Below are 5,612 nucleotides of genomic sequence, written 5' to 3' on the forward strand. Positions count from 1 at the left end.
TTCTTTATTTTGATAAGTAGGTTTGTTAACTTTTTTTGTGGTTACCTTGAAATTTACCCTTAACTTCCTAGGTTTGAATGAGTCTATTATTACTTAGTATGGCCTTACATTCCTCTCCATTAGAAACTTCTATACCTACACCATTTATTCCCTCTTTTATTGTTCTAATGGTATTGTCATTTACAGATTAACCTCTCTGGTTCCCTGTTGTAAATCTTTTGGTTTTGAATAGTCTTTGAGAGTTCATTTCCTAGGTTGGTATCTGGCTGGTGTGATCTTGCATCCTAGATTCAGGCTGTGGTCTGATGTTGTTTGTTCTCAAACCAAAGGACACCCTTTAATAATTCTTGTAAGTTTGGTTTTGTTTTTACATATTCCCTTAATTTCTGTTTATCTGGACATGTCCTTATTTCACCATCATATCTGAACAAGAGTTTTGCAGGATATATTATTCTTGGTTTTCAATTTTTTTCTTTAAAGGCTTTATACAAGACATCCAGTTGCCTTCTTGCCTGAATGGTTTCTGCCAAGTAATCAGAGCTTAGTCTTATTGTTTCCCCTCTGTATGTGGCTTTTCATTTTTCTTGAGCTGCTCTCAGGATTCTTTCTTTGTCTTTGGTTTTAGCAAGTGTGATTATGATATGCCTTGGTGATTTTCTTTTGGGGTCTATTCTATATGGGGTTTGTTGAGCTTCTTGGATGGTCAGCTTTTCATCTTTCATTATATTAGGGAAGTTTTCTGTCAGCAATTCTTCAATGATCCTCTCTGTGTTTTCCATTTTCTCCCCCTGTTCTGGAACTCTGATCACTTGCAAATTTTTGCTTTTGATTATATCCCACATAATTCTGAGGGTTTCTTCATTTTTCTTTGTTCTTCTTTCTGAGTTTTCCTCAAAGTTGTATCCAAGTATTTGTCTTCAATTTCACTGAACCTGTCTTCCATTGTTTCAAACCTGCTCCTCAGCTTTTCTATGACACTATCCATTTCTGAAATCTTGTTGTTATCTATTGGATTTCTAGTTGTTGTTTTTGTATAATTTCTACTTGTGAATTTATTTTAACATTTTGTTCATGTATTATTTTCCTGAATTTTCCAGTTTTTTGTTTATATTTTCCATGAATTTGTCTGCCTTTTCCATGAATTTGTCTATTTTTTCCTCATTTTTGTCTGCTTTATGCTTCAACTCTTGGATAGCTCTGAATATTAGAGATTTGAATTCCCTTTCAGGTAGTTCTAGTGCCTTTTTTTCTACTGGAAAGTTATCTGGTGTTTTATTTTGGACACCTACTGGAACCATCCTGTCTTGTAGTTTTATATGTTTTGATACTGTCTGCTGTCTTCAGGACATTCAGTAGTTATTTAATTTATTTATTTATTGTAGATTTGTTTGTTTCATCCTGCTTTTTTGTTATTTGGTTATGTCTGAGTGGACAGGTTGTGCGTTCTTTGTTGTTTGCTCATCTGTGGGCACGATACTTTTCACCTCCTTGTCCAGTGGGCAGGGCCAGTCACTCAGCTATGGCACAGCAGGGCAGGTCCCGCAGGTGCTGTGTCTCCTGCTGGGAGCACCATGAAGCTGCTTTCCCATACTCCCTGCCTGCTGATCTCTCACAGGAGTCCAAGATGGCAAATCCATGCTGCATTAGTGGGTAGGGGACCTCCACTTGTATCTCTCCTTGTTCTCTGTTCTCTGTCAGTTTCTTATTCCATTCAGTGCTTGGTTGAGTTCTTTATCTCTTCATCTGATGCTTAGGGTTCCAGGATTGATGTTTGTCTCTGTTTTACTTAGTTTTTTGGGTCTTTGCTGTGGAGGGATGACGTGGTGCTTTTGTCTACATTGCCATGTTGGCTCCACCTCTCCCCTGGTCTGTGAGAGACTTCTAAATCATGCAACAGTCTTAGAAGCCCAGAGTACAATTCTTTGTACAGCTCAACTTGAAGCAATTGTTACTATTTTAAAATCCTTGCATAACAGGAAATCTCTTAGGAGAAAATTAAACATTTTTCCTGTTAAGATAGTTCCAAGTAAATGAAATGTTTTGTTCACAAAATGATTTTAATAGTATCGTTACTTTGCAATAAAGCGTTTGGATTTTTTCTTGTTTAAATATCCACCAATTTTATTAAACTTTGTGATTGTTTTTGTTTGCTTACAAAGCTACTAAATATGTCACAATGAGTCACAATTGACTTGATGGCAACAAGTTTGGTTTTTTTTTTTTTTGATAGAAAATCCAAACTTACATGAAGGTACATAGAAAACAACAAAATCCTAAAAATAAACAAGCAAACCACAAAAACACTCACATCTAGAGAAAATACTACCACGCTTTTGATAAACATTTTTCTAGATCCTTCAATATCATATTTAAATGTTTTTAAGGGTAAGATAAGTTTTAATGGAATTTGAGAAAGTATTAGATAAGTATAAATCCATATAATTATTTCCATCTATACTCCTTTGTATAGTTGTACCAACATTGATTCACACACTTCTCTTTTTGTGGATATTCAGATTGTTTCCATTATTTCATCTTTATAAATAACTCTCCAATGAACATGCCTGTATACTTGAATTATTTTTCAATTATCTCTATAGAATAAATTCATATTAGTGGAGCACAAAACATGTATATTTTAAATTTTTTATGCACTCTGCCATCCAGGTATATTGTACTAGTTTTTATACCTACCAACTTGTACTTGAATGTCCCCATTTCCCTACATCCTTATCAAGCCTGGATATTATCTCTATTTTCGCTCTTTACCAATCTGATAAGCTAAATAGAAGCTTGTTGTAGGTTTTATATGCATATATTTTGTTAGAGGTTAGGTTGAATATCTCTTCTGATGTTTATAGGTCATTTATATATATTATTTCCTCGATGGCTGCCTATAATTTTTACCCAATTTGCCATTTGGATTATTTGGCATTCTTCTTATTTGAGAATGTGTCACAGTTTGTTTTTAGAATTTTGACTTTTTATCTTCTCTTCTATACAGAAAAGTTTTACCTAGTCAGTATCTTCCTTTATGGTTTATGGGTTTTGTACTAAGGCCTCACTTATCCCTAGAAAAATAGAAACGTTCATCGCCATTTTTAAATATTGTCATGACTTTAATTTTTACATTTAAATATTTGAGATATCTGAAATTTACTTTTATATAAAATTCAAGGTATTAATTCATCTTCATTGTTTTCTCAGCTATTCAGTCACTTATTCCAACACTTCGTTAAACAGTCTGTTTCCTATCGCTGATCTGAAGTATTATTTTATCATATGATGCATTCCCATATTTACTTGGATCTACTTCTGAACCGATCAATTCTGGTCCATCGAGTTGTCTTTCTAGCCTTAAAGTAGTATCACATAGTTTTAATTACTCTAGCTTTATAGTTTTATTTTAACAAATCTTTTGTATGTTATTGTTCTTCCTAATTAATCTTGCATATTTCACTTTCGAGGCATGAACTTTAGAATAAGTATGACAAGTTTCCATTACCAAGCCAATGAGTATGTTGTTTGAGATTGTGCTGAATTTAACTTTTTAAGACTCTTTACAATATTAAGACTCTTAATGTCAGAATAAGAAATATCTTCATTTTTTCATACTATTTTATGTTGCTCAGTACTGTTTGGGAGCTTTGGTAGTGCAGTGGTTAAGTGCTCAGCTACTAACTGAAAGGTTGGTGGTTCTAACCCACCAGCTGCTCTGAGGCAGAAGGATGTGGCAGTCTGCTTTTGTAAAGATTTACAGCCTTGGAACCCTTATGAGGCAATTCTACTCTATCAGATTTTTCCAAACACAACTTCCACATTTCTTGTTGAATTTATTATATATATGTATACAAATACACACACACACACACACACACACACACACACACACATATATATAATATATATATATATATATATAGTTTAGGCAGTCCTGGTGGCGTAGTCATTGCAGTGCTTGGCTGCTAACTGAAGGATCAGTGGTTCAAATCCCCTAGCCGCTCTGTAGGAGAAAGATGTGGCAGTCTGCTTCTGTAAAGATTTACAGGCTTGAAAGCCCTATGGGGCAGTTCTACTATGTCCTGTAGGTTACTCTGAGTCAGAATCGACTAGAGGGCAGTAGGTTTGAGTTTATATTATAGCTTTTTGCTACAAGAAATGGAATCTTTATTCATATTATATTTGCTATTTATTATTGAAATACAAGAAAGCTATTTTTTCACATTAATCTTTAAATGAGTCCTTGACTGAACTTTTGATATTTTCTAACAGTTTGTTGATTCTCCTGACTTTTTCAGATATACAACCATGTCATATGCAAGTAATGATTATTGCTTCATTTTTAGTATTTGTATTCACAGCATTTCATAACAATAGCAGAGATGGTAGATATCTTTGTTTTGTTCCTGACTTTAACGGGAATGCTTCTAATGGTTCACTAGTAAGCACATTTCAGTGTATACATATATAGGAAATGTGCATATCCTTTTTGTCCTGATTTACTAAGGATGCTGTTGTTGTTTTATAATTGTCTTAGTCATCTAGTGCTGCTCTAACAGAGATACCACAAGTGGATGGCTTTAACAAAGAGAAGTTTATTCTCTCACAGTCCAGTAGGCTGTAAGTCCAAATTTAGGGCATCAGTTCCAGGAGAAGGCTTTCTCTTTCTGTCGGCTCTGGAGGAAGGTCCTTGTGATGCATCAGTCTCCCCTTGGTCTGGGAGCATCTCAGCACAGGAACCTCAGGTCCAAAGGATGCGCTCTGCTCCTGGTGCTTCTTTTTTGGTGGTATGAGGTCCGCAACTCTCCACTTGCTTCCCTTTCTTTTTATCTCTTACAAGAGATAAAAGGTGGTGCAGGCCACACCCCAGGGAAACTCCCTTTACATTGGATTGGGGATGCAACCTGGGTTAGGGTGGTGTTACAACCCCACCCTAATCCTCTTTAATGTAAAATTACTATCACAAAATGGAGGACATCCACACAACACTGGTAATCATGGCCTAGCCAAATTGATACACACATTTTTTGGGGGACATAATTCAATCCATGACAATAATCAAGAGTGGAATTTGCATTTTATAAACTCTTTTCAACCTATCAAGAGAACAATAATTTTTTTTTCTCTTTTGACTTGTTAAGATTTGGAATTATATTAATGATGTCCTGGTATTAACACATCTTTACTTTCTTGGTATAAACCATTCTTGATCATGTTGTAGAATGTAAGCTTCATGAAGGACAGAGATTGTGATATTCACTGTTATATATCTAGAGCTTGGAACATAATAGAAGCTCGATAAATATTTGTTAAATCAGTCTGTTAACTGATTTGCTAATACTTAATTTGTTTTGGATTTTTTCATCAATATTTATAATTAAGATCAAACTGTAGTTTTCAAAACCAAATCTACTGACAATCATCAATCTCTCCCCAATCACGGTAAAACAAGTAATGAAATATAATTACCCTGGGATGCTCTGGGATTTCTCCCCTAGTTGCAATGTTATTTTTGACATCTTGTGATTGTCATTTTGTTTTTCCTAACATCAGCCTGATTTAGCTAACCTAACTCTCTTGATGTTTAAAATACGTTTTTCCTTTTCTTTGAA

The sequence above is a fragment of the Trichechus manatus genome, unplaced genomic scaffold (assembly GCF_000243295.1).
Source record: "Trichechus manatus latirostris isolate Lorelei unplaced genomic scaffold, TriManLat1.0 scaffold00006, whole genome shotgun sequence".
NCBI lineage: Eukaryota > Metazoa > Chordata > Mammalia > Sirenia > Trichechidae > Trichechus > Trichechus manatus.